Genomic DNA, 15,564 nt, shown 5'->3' with positions numbered 1-15,564 from the left:
ATCTTTGCAAACGTAAATGAAAAATAATACTGTAATGAGCAGAATTTTGATCAAAATGAACGTTTTTCTTAATTTCGAGCAACAACTTAATTACTTGTTATCGAAATGAGACGATTGCCTCCGGCCATCAGTGTGGGTTTCAGCAGCACCGGTGCTGCCCCGCGCTGATGTCAATTAAAGAAAAACATCCCTCGAGATAGTACCTATCTGTAAAAAATAAAATTCTAGAGGGGCTGATCAGAAATATAAATTGAAATGTAATGCAAAGGCAATTAAAAGTTAAAAAACTTAATAAATCATGGAAAACTCAAATAGAAATATATAGATGGATATTAACAGAGAACACTTACCATTAGTGTGTTGGCGGATATAGCTGAGCAGCAGCAACAAAAAAGTGGATTTTTAAAAATTGCAACATTTAAAACTTCTTTTCTTACTAATTTTTCTAATTTTCCTATCGCAACGAAACAACAAAGTCTCCTGGTTTAAAAACAACACGCGACCGCACGACGAACAAATACACTCATTATTAAAAATTCCATGTTCAATTAAAAAGGAAATAATTTCGTTTCGGTTAAAACGTAAACTCTTTACGTGCCCTACTAAACACTCCGACACACACAATTCACTAGGGTTGGTCGAACTAGTGGATGGTTGATTCATGATTGTAACGCACTCACTCAATCCAATCTACTGAACACGATATCTAGTGAAGCACTGACTCTGCCCCAGAGAACTCAGATAACAGATACGTTATCAGGCTGCTATCAGTCCCGGCCGCAGATAATATTCAAGTAAACAGATTATCCAGACACAGCACACAAACTGAACATTAAAATATTAGAGACAACCACTTATGAATATACCCCCTAAAATCATGTTATTTGTCATTTGCACCCCCTAGTACTATATATATTTTTTGTTCAGGAGGGTGAGCAGAATACGTTGATAACGTCAAATTCGTGATTTGCCGCTCCGGTCTTTTATTTTATAGCTACCTAGTCCTCAATAATAATCATATTTTTTAAATTAAAATATGAATTTAATATTTACAGTGATCAAACAAATTATTATAACGAAAATTAGAAAAACTGAAGACGACCATATTCGCTCCTCTCACAGTTACAGAGTTGTCTTTCAAAGCATTGTCATGTAGTTTTCTAACATTGACTGCCATTTTTAATAATCAAATGCTACTTATGTACAATTGAAATATTACCCTACTTGTATTATTTTAAAGTATTTACAGCTGTTAATATAGATTATTTAAGTTTTTATGTTCTCTTTTAAGCCTCAGCTTTAGCTATGTAGGCTTCAATGTACACTGGTTTATTTTCAAAGTACACACACTGTTTCATATATATACATTATTGGCCCTCCCCGGGATTTGAACCCGTGATCCCTCAGTCAGAGAGCCGAGACTATAACCATTAGTCTACGGAGGAAAACTTTAACTTAATTGTTCAAAATAATTAATCAGTATCGATTGATTATATCGACGGTTTTGATTAAGTAATATCGTTTGGCAATTTCGATATAAAAAACCGGGTCCGCTTATCGTACCCTACCCATTGTGACTAGGAATGTCTTGTTCAACTTGTAATATGTAATCAATAATGCGTATCTATATATATAAAAATGAAACTGTTCGTGTGTAACAGCATCACTCACAAACGGCTGGACGGATTCGCCTAATTTTTTTTTAATTTGTTCGTCTTGATCTGTAGAAGGTTATAGGATACTTTTTATCCCTTTCCCGATTCAGGATTCCGCCCCACTGGTTACAGAAATACCCGTAAGAAATGCATTGCAGCAAACATATGTTATTAAGTGAAAGAGTCTTTTCAAATTTTTAATCAGCTGTTCTTTGTAAACATAATTGTCTAAACTAAATTTTTGGTTGAACTTAAAGGTTGAGTGGTTAGACCACTTTGTAATAAAATACATTATGCATGTACAATACATTTTTGACATATTTTCTTGATCGTGACATCAAGGTAAAATCTACATCGGGGTTGGAAATATAATTTACTTCAACCAGAAATGCTCATACGCGGGCAAAACTTACGAAAAGCGTGCGAAGCCGCGGGAAACAGCTAGTTATCTATATATATAAAAATGAAACTGTTCGTGTGTAACAGCATCACTCACAAACGGCTGGACGGATTCGCCTAATTTTTTTTTTAATTTGTTCGTCTTGATCTGTAGAAGGTTATAGGATACTTTTTATCCCTTTCCCGATTCAGGATTCCGCCCCACTGGTTACAGAAATACCCGTAAGAAATGCATTGCAGCAAACATATGTTATTAAGTGAAAGAGTCTTTTCAAATTTTTAATCAGCTGTTCTTTGTAAAACATATATAATGCGACAAAAAATATATTTATATATAAATTTCTTTACACTTATAGTTTTAAAGCATAGAGTAAGCTTAAGAGAAACGACAAATTTTGTTTAAACTGTTTCTGCAATCATAATATATAAAAATGAATGTTTGTGTGTTTGTCCTTTATAGACTCAGAAACTATTGGACCGATCACTATGAAAATTTGTATTTTTCTATGTAGAAGGTTTATACGCAATGCCCATTGATGTAACTAACCACCAGGCTGTACTGCAAGATATAAAAGTTATCAAAGCGCCTGCACATTATAAACTGCAATTACAACACAGTAGTTACGTATATTAAAATATCCAAACACTATTTGAAGGCAAAGAAATATACGGGCAAAGCTTAAGAGACGCGTACGAAGCCGCGGGAAACAGCTAGTATTATAATAATAATAACATAAATAATATTTATTTTAGGAGGTGTTTGAAAGAGTTAAGGTTATAGGGGACGGTCATTGTTTATTTCGGGCAATGAGTATGGCGTTGTGGGGTACACAACATCGGCACGCGGAAGTTAGGAAGTAGTTTTAGAAAAACCTATTAATTTATACTGTTTTATTATGTATGTATTAAAGTATATGGGTAATGTACAATAAGTGGACCCCCGGTTTTCTTCTAAAAAATTACTTAATAATAACCATTGATATAACCAATCGATACTGATTATATATACGGTTATGTGTGTATATATAACAATAATAATAATTATCATACATGCACGTAATAATATATAATTATACATTTGTATAGTTATAAACAACTCAACAATTATGACATAAACAATATGAATTGTGGTTCATAATTATTTATGAGTTTTTCTGTTTGTTCATTCTCGTTTTGGTTTATTTATTATTTGTCATTTCTTAATTATTTATGAGTTTTCTTATAATTCTACATATTCATATTTTAATTTAAAACACATGATTGTTATTTAGGGCTATAGATACTTTTATAAATTGATAGTCTAGGATTCGAGATGGGAATATTAGGTATTGATGATTATATTCTTCGATATAAAAAACTGGGTCCGCTTATCGTACCCTACCTAAGTATATTTTAAATTATATATATTATATTTTAAATTATTATATATACAATTAAGTATATTATCAAATTGTACATTTTTAATAATAATTGTATGTTATTTATTTTTAAGTCTATTTTAAACTGTTTATAAATGATCAAAGTAATTGACCTTTGAAATTAACTATTCTTAATGGTTATTTGTAATAGTTTTCATTGTGCTATAACTATTGATTTTTGCTTTATTATTCCTCCATATTAAAATCAATTGTTTGTGTAAATAAGAAAAATAAGTTGACTTAGCCTATTCAATGTAACGTTGTCAATGGCAATAAAATTCTTGATTCTTGAATATGTTATGTTATGGTATACTGACACTAAACTATGCCCCACCTGAGTTCTGCACTAGAATACAGCAGAATCTCAATAGTTTGTAAACACTTAAATTTATTATGACTATTATACAATAAAAGTATCTTCTAAACTGGCATTCAGTGCTGCAGTATAATAAGTGGGGGTTAGAGTATAATAAGCAGACCTGGTATTCTATATCGAAATTATCGAACGATATTTAATTATTATACCCATTGATATAATCAACCAATAGTGGCTGCAGTATAATAAGTGACCACCAACACTATTGGTTGATTATTGAATGATTTGAATCATCAATATTCATGACTATCCAAATGCAAACTGTCAAAGACTAAAAACAAAATGTCGGACCAAATAACGTAATAGATATTTCAAAGAATAGTACGGATTTCCTAGTTTTCAGTCTTAGAAATTTAAGTAAAATATTATTAATTTACAAATTAAAATTTATATTTACAGCAAACATTGAATTACATTATATGTATTTCAAGGATAAACGTGACTGCTTGTGAAACCAAGAAGACGCATACGTCACTGTTTTGCCGCTATCAGTAACGAAACACGATTTCAATTTTAAATGTATTTCCAAACACGATTTTACTTTGAATTAATTTTGGGGGAACTGAATTAAGTTTTATGCTTTTAAAATCGTATTATGGTGAAAGCTAGTTCTTTGTGTGAAATAAATGTATTTTTTTCAGATTGGATAAAATAATTAAACTATATTTAAGTGTTTGAGCAGCGTACAGTAGATTACTTTAGCCAATCTGAAATGGCATTTCTGCAGGTACTGATTCTGTGTTCTGGTTGGAAGAATGGGATAAGGACCCATAGGGATCACCAGCTCCATATATGGTCTCACTTCCACGATTCAAGCACCTGCGCCACTTTATGTTTTAGAGCCATCTGTGGTAGCCTTGGTGGGGTTGCAACTAAGGCCCATTCCATCATACCGGTTTCCCACTATGTTCAGAGCAGCATTGGTCAGTTCTGTGACTGTTGTGTTGAACTTGCCACTCACAAGAATCACAATGTCATGTGTGTACCCCTGTTCAAAGACACAAGCAGGTCGTCTGCAACTAGGTTCCACAGAAGATGAGAAAGGTCGCCACCCTGGGGACAACCCCTTGTAGTACTTGCACTGATGCTCATTCCAAAAGTTTGGTATCCACCTTAACACTGTGAGTAGGGCCCTTATTAAGTCACATATTTTACTATCAATACTATGTCTCGAGGAGACCGTATTGAAAATCGCCGGAGTTTCTGTTTTGTTAAAAGCTCCTTCGATGTCCAGAAAGACACCTATAGCTTATTCTTTTGCTACTAGCGCCTTCTCAATCCTGCATACCAATTAATGCAGGACTGAGTCGCATTATCTTTCTGGAGTGAAAGCATGTTCATTTGGATGGAACTATAACTACTATAATTTTTAAAAAACCTACAACATAATTCTGACCAACAATTTGGTTTTGTATTATTCATTAGTTTAGATATTGAGAAATATTGATGATTTGATTGTCTTGGTGGTCACTTATTATACTGCAGCCGTTCGTTATTTATCTTGGAACAAATTTTTAAGCTTACAAGAAATATTATTTTTATATTGATATTTAAGTTACATTCACTAGAAAATGCACAACAATAGGCTTATATGATTTTGTTCGAACGTATCAGTTTATATTTTTACAAAAAGGCTTGCTTGCAGAGTGCTGATTAGAGAGGGTCATTTTCAATAATCTTATTATCATCCTATACTGATAGTTCAAGTAGTATTAAAATCAAGATAAGTTATCTATTTACATTTATATATAATACAAATTGACAACTATAAGAGGTATGAGATATTATGTGCAAAACTTATAAAAATTCTTTTTCATTATTCTAGCCAACGAAGACATATATTTCAAATTCTGATTCTTCGAGAGAATTAAAATCACTGTCTACTCAGCTAGACAATTGGATACAAGAAGAAAGGTCAAAAACAAAAACTTTGGAGTATATGAGAATTGCCAAACAGCGAAATAAAATTGAAGAATTGGAAATAAAGAGTAAAATAATGGAGGTAAAGAATAAATTACCAAGAACCCGATCCCAACCAAAAGCAGTTAATAATAAAGCTTCTGAAGTGGTACAAGACAGTAGTGTAACACTTTGTGATGACCCCGAAATTGTAAACAAAACCAGGTTGGACTTGAATGTTGAACATGATTATCGTTACTAGTACCAAGTGGAAGAAGAAGAGAGTGAAGAATCAGATTAAAAAATTCACATTCATTGAACTATTAACTCCAGGTAAGTTAGCCATCTTGAAAATATTACTAACATTGTCAACTCGATAAAAAGATTTAATGGATATCAAATTTGTTTTAAAATTTATTTCGTCAGGTGATGTTATATAACATCAACAACTATAGCTAGTCAGGCTATGTTATAACATTGCAAATATACCTTAAAAGTACAAGATTTATAGAAAGATCATTTTTGTAACTAAAAATTATCAGGTTTCAACATAATTTACTGATTAACACTGATTTACTTTGTAGGCATTAACATGATATACACAGACACTATGTAGGGAAATCTATCAATATTGTGTTTAATAGTTCACATGTCTTTTTGCTCTTTAAATTTTGTGATGGTAATATTATTATGGATATTAGCCATCGTTCAGTCATGAAGAGATCAGTAACAAAACTGGTCAAGACTTGGCCTTGGGCCACAAGTTCTATTTGATTTTACCGTAGTTGACATAAATAAAAATCTCATAAATGTACTCAATAGGAAAACTTTTTTAAATCTTGGTCCCTAAACGCATGTCTACAAAATCTTTGACTGACATATAATTTATGTTTTATGACAAAACAATTTTTAAATGGTACTGAATGGCTGATCTCCAAACTTAAAAACCATACCGTAAACATGATTGTACCAAAGTAAAATATATTTGTTGATCAATGTATGTGGCGATATTTTTCAAACTGTAATATTAAGTGTAGATGATGAAAAGACAAACTCAATCAGGATGACCAACAGACAAGACATCATAGCAATATATTGAGGTTTGCAACTGTAACTACGTTTGACAAATCTGTAGCATTATTTTATTCAAATTACTATTGTTATTCATGTATCTGCATATGTAAAACTATGTCCGTATTAAAATCAATAGTTCCTCTGTTCTAAAATGTGAAACTACTAAAACAATGTATTTTCCATTTATGACAATGTTTACATAGTCACGGAAGCTAATCAGACTGGATAGTAGGCCTACTAGTCTTGAAGCCAAGAGCCAATTTGCACACAACCTGTTTTTTGTTTAATCGGTAGAAGAATTATTTTTCTTAAGAAAGAAATCGTCAGCAACGCTAATTTTGGTGTAGGTCGATATAGGAGGGTACCAAAAGAGTTTAAAATATGCAATTTTTTCAGATCGTATTTATCGTACTTCATACAATTAAAATCAATAGTCAGATATACGATACATCATTATCAGACAACTAGGTAAATAGACTAAAAGTCGCCAACTTAAGGATCTGTATATAGTTAGCTGGTGTGCTATAATAGGTAACACGTGTGTGCGTGTGGCAATGTTGTCTGATGAGTAATATCACTACTGGTAAGTTAGTACATGTGCTTAGGGATGGTTTTGGATGAAGTAAGAAGACATTTTAGAAGCTTGTACATTACACTATAAATTTAGGAAGCTTTTCCCTTCAGTTACTAATTTAACTAACATGATAGGTAGTGCTTAATGTATAGTGTAGTTACCCATAATCATATTTGGTTAATTTAGGAGCTAATATTTTGAAAAACAAATTTCTTTTTGGGTTTAATTTAAATTTAAATATAACTACATCAGTTACCTATATTAGTTTGTGTTTTTTCAGCAAACTATCCTTTTTATTTACTTTAAACACTGCTTTTGGTGAATTAACAAAGAATTTAAACACATACCATGTTTTGTTACAGATGCTTCATGCTAATAGATCTAGCTTGAACTTTCACTTGAAAGACTTGAGAAGATTTCAGAAGATTCAAATATGAGTCGATTATCTGTGATTTCCATTATAATTGTATACTACGATGAAGTTAACAAAGAATGCATTTTTAAAATTGTAAATACTTTTTTTAAAGTTTTTAATAAATGTGTTTAAAAAATAATGTTTGTATAATTTACTGTGTTACATTTTATACCTTATATAAGGAGATTCTTATTTACTGACTTCTTAGGTAAGAGGTCTATCACTTTGCTATGAATGTTGAAGATTTTATTGTATGATTGTGTACAGTGAAAGATTTTGCAATGAATAGGTTGATAGGTTGTTGCAATGAATAAATTGTGTTTTCATTATTCACGATTCATTTTTGTTAACATCTTCTATTCAGGAGACCAAGAACGATGGAATTGGGTTACAAGACATGAACTTTGATATGCTACCAGTGTGGTAACACTGTTACAAGCTAAAAATCAGTAGCTTTCTAGCTTAGTATTTTAATACTCTAATAACAAATTATCATCTGATCCTAGCATGAAATATTTTGATAAATGGCTCATTATTGCTTCCGGTCATCCATCTCCACAAGCAAATCAAATTTATAAAGCTTATACTGTTATTACCAAACTGCCTTCATTTAGCAGAATGCAACATACAGTCTTCCCTGCATGATCGAAGTATTCGTATTTTCGCAGGCTCATATTAATTTGCCTATATTTTATCAATACAGTGTTAAATTGAATTTTTAACTTAGTAGTACTCTTGATTTAAAGACACATGAGAATAATTTATAGTGAATCTAAATTATAAACAATTAGTATGAACAGCCGCGCTTGTAAAGAGTTAATGAGAAAGGATGCCTGAAAATTAGCAATGATTTAACTTGCAAATTACAAAAATAGCACCCAGTAACAATGCATGACCTGGGGACCTGAGTAATGTGACGAGTACGATCCGCGATGTATCACCGGCCGACACGTCTTCCGCGTTCGATCGGCACGTCCTCTGTAACACTCCTTTCACACACTAAGACGAAAAACTCATGAAAAAGCTTGTGTGTGAAAGGAGTGAACGTCTACTTTGCACAAGTCCTAATCACTTTACTTTAGTACCTTATTCTTTTTACATACAACTTAGCCTATCAGATTGACGATATTCGGCTAAAAAGTACAGATGAACAAGTAGGTTAAGGCAATTAATTATCGTTACATAATTTTAGTTTTAGCCAAGAACAATAAAATTGAACCCAATTACAAATTTTGCTTGAAAATCCTACATCTAACTCAACTGTAATCGAATAAACATGTTTAGATAATAATATATATATATATATATATTCAAAGACTAATAAATAGATAAAACAGCTGAACAAAATTTTTTAAATAATACACAAATTTCACAAATGCCAATTGTAAAGATGATAATTTTACTTGGAGTAACTAAACATATATAGGCCTATCAGTCATACAGGGTGTTTCGTAACTCTCTGGATAAAGGTAGGCTATATCACAGTAATGCTCAGGTGAAGACAAACGCATATGAGCATGGGTATCCGATGCTTAGTTTCTCGCCTTAATAAATAGTAGATGATACTCAATTCTAGAAAAAGCTGAAAGTGGAGTGACTGGAAGACAAACCATAGAAATTTTATACAACGAAACAAAATCATGTCGGAAAAGATAGAAGTAAAACACGTAATAGAAAGAAAGTTGCTGTGAGGGAAAATCCGAGTAATAGTTTAGCCTACTACAGTTCACCAAACTTGTTACAACACGAACTTTTTGTAAAATGTCCTGTTGAATAGACATAATTAACTTAGACTAATAATCGTGGACTGTTAATAAAGATTTTTCTTCTTATCCCTGACGAACCTTACCCCAAAAGTTACATTCTATCACCATATCACCAAGTACATAGAAAAGAATGTTAAAAATGACCAGTAATGGCGTCCTAAAATTGGCTATAATTTCTCCTGTCGTGTAAAAGCAAGCAAACCGTGTTCAACTAAATTGCCAGTCTATACTAAAGGCCCTTGTAGTAAATAAAATAATTGCATTATTTGTTATTCATATTCTTTTATCTATAGATTTATAGAGATAAATTTATTCACAATACAGTTTATAAGATGAGCTACACGTGTTTAAGATGATACACAGGCTTTTAAGAAGCCCTCCTTCATATATACAGATCAACTTTGGAACTAGGAGTCGTTTTGGGCTGTTAAAGTCATGCCCTGGCGAAGTTACGTAGCTACAAATTTGCTATAAGTGCTACTGTGAAGACAGATTTAATATACAACATCTATCTGTAACTATATATAAGATATTTAACTAAAACTATTAGTATTTATTACAGTGGAAATAAATATCAAAATTATACAATTCAAATCAAACTAATGAGAATTGTAGGCTATATCTCTTCAAAACGAACAATTTTTCGTTCAATGAGAAAATAACACAGGGAAGCTTACATCCTGTACACGTTTGCATTCTCAACTATCCCTATATAACTGCTCTAAACACTTTTAAGTACTAATAGTCCTAAACTTGAGATCTGAAATCAAATCAGCAATCGGCGACGAGCTACTACTGCAGTACATCAGTAAGAACATGACAGTACAGTAGTTACAACAATAATGGAGTCATAAACATAAAGCCAAGTAAGAATATAATAACTTAATTTGCATACACCAACACGGAATAAAACAAAACTTCTTATGGGAGTGTGCCTACCAGTTTGGACATATCCTACAGAGCAAACTAGGTGACGTGTAACGGTGTAATTAATTTGTTATATTTAAATATAGTATCAATCCTCAGACGACCATATACAACTAATAGACAAATAGACTCATACTTAACAATCTTTAAAAGGAAAAAGGTTAGGAAATAATAAGCACTTTGGAGCAATTAATTTATTGACACCGAACCACTTTTAGTTCCACATGTCACGACAATACTTACAACAAATTTAAAGCAAATTCTTACTCGCACAGTCTATAACAAATCACAAATTTCAAAAACTCCACCAATACATTATAGGGAGCATAAGGTCACTTCTTAATTAAGAAGGTGCAATCGATTTTGGGTCGATTAAATTTTTAAAAATGGTATAGTCACAATCCGTCAAGATTGTCACTAAATTTGTCTCCTTTCTGAGCAAACAAATTTTTGTGTAATTGCAACAGGAATATTATAAATGTTAAGTAGGCTAGTCATTCTGAGCCATTTTATGATTAGATCCATTGGGCCATTTTGTGATCAGATCTATTGAGTCATTTTATGATCAGACTTATTAAGCCATTTTATAATCAAGCTCATTGAGCCATTTTATATTCAGAGAATCTAAAAGAATTCCCAGTCATAAACAGAAGAGCTACTCTTTCAAAACACCTAATACTATCAGTTTTCCTATCAAAGCAATTTGCTTGAGTTTTAATTCTTTTGTTTGTAAATCTTAACAAATAAGATTCATGGTTAAAAATTATCGTCATATCAAATTTCAAATCTTGAACTGAGTAATTTGTAAATTTTATATGTTATTAACTCATATTTGTTATAAATTCAAATGTTGTAAATTTGAATTTATTAAGAAAAGAAGAAGATCTTGGTTTAATCTGTGTGAAAAATAATTTCATATATTATGTTTATGTGAACATCGGTATAAATCAAATGAAATAATCAAGTATTAAGCATGCTATAAAATAGCTGCAAAGGTCGATGGCATCAAGTTGATTGGCTAAAGCTTGATATATTTCTAATAATTGCTAAGCAGAAATGTGCATATTTAAACTTTTTGGTGCATCCAATAGTCGTCGTTATTAATTGTAGTATGAACTTTGTTCATGTACATTAATGTTATAATCCTAACAAACGATATTTCCTTTCCCTTCTCAAGCTTCAGGAACTTCCTAGTGCAGTGTGGCGCCCCACATGTGTGAACTTGAACGTTGGAGGGGATCCTTATCTGGTGATTACAACCGTTAGGGGTCTAACGAAATGACGAGGGAATTTTTATAAAATGACTGATTTATATGCCTTTTATACATGCCCTAATAAAGTGCACATTACTCCTAAGTAGCTAACACACACTATTTCACTAATTCAAGGCTTAATGTTAACTTAATTCTGAATTCAGGTAAAATAAATTAGAAAATATATTATTAACATATTTAATACATATATTATGTAGAGCCGGTTATAACAAGATGAAAATTACAATAGTCTTATGAGATTGTTTTAGTAATTAACAAATATTTAGGGTTAATTGTAAGACAGGGCTTTATGGCCCTAAATTCGCCCTTTTGTATATATAATACAAATAAAGTAATTTGAATTTGAAATATCATGTTGAGTTACAAAATTTTATAAACATTTGAAAATGGTTTACGTAGTTATTAAGACTATAACAAATGCAACATAAAGCTTTCTCTCTCTTAAATATAATTTCACTATTGGCTGAACGTTATCGAAGCTCATCGCTCAAGGAGCTGGAAAAATGTAAATCTTATGGATGTGCAGAAACGCAAGTTTTGATATTCTGGGGTGGATGGGTAATTTGATAGGTCTAATCTACTGTGGGAGATGACTGTTGGAGTTGGTGGGGTTCATTCCCGAAGTGTCCAAGGTTCTTAGTAGCCTCAACAAGGGTGTGCCACCCCTGCCTGCTTTGACTGGAGAGGCTGGTTCAGAGCTAGCCTCCCCTTCTTTCGAGAGGACATGACTTGAGATTCCGTATACCAGTGAAAAGCTTTAATTTTATTTAAAAGTTATCTTGGTCCTTACGTTAATGCTTGATTATTAATTACTATTTTAAAAGACTATCGCATTACGTCCAAACGTACATGAATATCAGCTTAAATGTAATTCATAAGATACTGTCACGAGACAGGACCACGTCGTCCGGTTCAAACATTATCGCATGCATCATCTAAGAGTTGTCTGACATTAATGGCAAAATGGACTCACACGCTCTCTCCTCGCGCTGAGACCACATCGTTTGTCTCAATTCAAGAGAAACATGTTTCAATGGTTCGGGTGAAATGTTGCTAAAACACTTCAGTTGGTTTGTTCAATATATTCTGTAAAACTATGGCCAAATACAGAATCAATCAATGACCTAGCTGGCAGTATGCCAGATAATGGTTCGCGTAATGTTTAGGCTATGGGCGTCATAGCAACGCCATCCTGGTGGGATATGGTCTATCCCATTACCAAAAAGCTGTCTGACATAATTACCGCCAAGAGTACTAAAGGTTACTTGTAATCATGCAAGAAGGACTGATCTCGTCTAGATTACAGTGAACGTCATGCAAAATTTAAAGTCTCTATCAAGTCTTATCAAGAACAAACGGTTCCCAAATATAATGGGGACATGTTATCAGGTCATTCGTTGACTAGTCTATTTCCATTCGCTAATTTTATGAATAGTTTTTTTAATAAGTTATGATTTTATTTTTTAATATAGAAATGTACTTGGAATTTATCAGATTTGTTTTAATACTGTAAACAAAATTACACTTAAGGAAATATCTTATACTTGATCTCATTAAATAAACACGGTGGAGTCAACCAATTTTCTCTTCTGATATATATTTACCTGTAAACAATGTATTGACTAAGTGTATTTTTAGGTTTTAATTTATAACTATCAACCTACATGTTGATTGAAAAGTAAGTTGCATACCCTCTTAACTTTTTTGTTATTTTAGATGTATAAAATGTGTTTGCGGAAACCTTACTAGCTACAAAGGGCTACACTAATAATGATAGCTTTCAAATATTTGACCCTCAGCGGACAGGGAGGTGGACGGTAACTGAAAATTTTCAAATAGCACTTATAGTCTTGTAACAACAAGAATAACCTGGAGACCAACGGCTTACATGTGACTTCCGAACCATCAAAAATGGCCGGGCAGGCGATCTGCTTGCAAGGACAGGATCGCTCAGCGATCACCCATGCAACCAGCAGCCACGCTTGATTCGGTTATTTAGCGATAACCGGCGTACCCACTACTATGCGTCATTGGCTCTTCATACACAGTCTTTGTGTATGAAAAGTCCGCAGTCTTCTGGCCTGTTAGCAACGGCTTTCAACGTAGCGTAGGGTTACTGCTAAAGCTCTCTTACCGAGATTCATTCCCGGAAATACGTACCTATACAATTGTAATTGTTTGGACCATTGTACCTGAAAATGTTTAGTACAACTAATTATAATCCCACTGGTGTAATAGCGATGCAGCAGTGTAACAACGCGGGTGGGAACAAGTCCAGCGGTGAATGAAACTGAAAGTTATAGCACGAGGTCAGTATAGGTCGGGTCCTGAGGTCAAACCCAGTACCTCACCACCGTTAAGGTTCGCCACGCTGGCACCGACACAAACATCGAGACAAACCGGTATGCGAGTGTATAACTGTCTCCTTGCCGGCAAGACGTTTTCTCTCTCACGGCAGGAATCCATCGGTCACTAACCGATCTTGGAGTATCGTTGAGTATTCTGATGCAATTCAATTTATTCCGATAACGGAGTCCTCAATCCTTGTTTTCGAGCCCATCGTTGAGAGAGCTTCGGTATAGCCTTGGGAATAGATAAGGACTTTATACATTTTTGTCCTTATGGTTTTGTAACTTAAAATTACCCTTATCTACTCTTCTTCTTCTCGGTAGCTGTATTACATGTAGCAGCTGTTCTGTTCTATTATAAGAAATTACAGTCTATCGATGAGAATTCATCTAAGAATTAATTGGAAATGAACATTTTTCATTATAAAAATTGTGAAATTATTAATTTAAAACAAACACTCCAATAATATACTTTTTTAGTTCTGTGAAGCCTTTTTTAAATCTCAACAAAAAACAAAAGTGTTTATCAAAAACAAAAAAACTTATTGATCTTAATCGATAGGCAACTGTTTTTAAGACAAAGATAAATAAAAAGAAAATGTGTCCTATAGAAAATCACTGTAAACATTTGTGCAAACGACCATCGATTGTTGGAAGCACTTCGCGAAAGCACTAGCCGAGGCGAGCCGTAGCAGCGTGGAGACAGCGCGGTCGTAGGTCATTTATTTAAGTGTCTCGAGGTCATTATTGTTATTGTTCAACTCTTCCTTCTGTGACGCAACAAACAGCTGTTACCCACTTCCGGTGTCCGAACCGTCTCAAGAAGGCTGAGGTGTTATTACATCCGGCGGTCACAGCCAAACCTGCGCCACGGTACTTATGAGGCGCGTGTCACACCACATGAAGGTTATGGAGCTTGTCCACTTGCATGCAGTTCGAGACCATCTCTAGATGAGTAAGTTGAATCTCTGGTAGTTTGCGGGATTATACAACTGCTCAGGAGATGGGGCGTTAACAAGTTGGCAGCTCCTCTTCATTAGTTGTCCGAGAATCATTTTTATGCTAGTACTGGGAAAAGCACTTAGTTTCGTAACCGTCTGGGTCTTACGAACCGGAAATAGCAATACCTGAGCCTTCTAGAGACGATTCGGTCACCGGAAGTCGATAAAGGGTGATTGTTGAAAATCGAGGTAATGTAAAGTTTGGTATTAATAATATTACCAACGTAAATTACTTTTCTGGAATATGAATTACTATGTGTGATATTCTAGGCGATTATATAAATATGTGTATAAATTAAATTAATAACAAAAATAAATTAAATTACACCAAATTTTGCCGTAATATTTACGATAACAAAGCCAATAAAAAATATCATGAAATTATCTATGATATTTCCAAATGGTGGCCATAATAACTTTTAAAATTTGAATATTTTA

At 33.1% G+C, this 15,564-nt stretch overlaps 1 long non-coding RNA gene across 1 annotated transcript; it reads left to right on the top strand.

Annotated features, from left to right (window-relative positions):
* The first annotated feature begins 4,286 nt into the window (after positions 1–4,286).
* Positions 4,287–7,949, top strand: LOC124357484. Its single transcript, XR_006921950.1, has 2 exons — positions 4,287–6,080; positions 7,758–7,949. It is a non-coding gene; the product is annotated as an uncharacterized LOC124357484 (long non-coding RNA).
* Positions 7,950–15,564: the final 7,615 nt, after the last annotated feature.

Source organism: Homalodisca vitripennis, chromosome 1, assembly GCF_021130785.1.
Source record: "Homalodisca vitripennis isolate AUS2020 chromosome 1, UT_GWSS_2.1, whole genome shotgun sequence".
NCBI lineage: Eukaryota > Metazoa > Arthropoda > Insecta > Hemiptera > Cicadellidae > Homalodisca > Homalodisca vitripennis.
The sequence above is the reverse complement of the archived record's forward strand: the minus strand, read 5'-3'. Positions and strand labels throughout refer to the sequence as shown.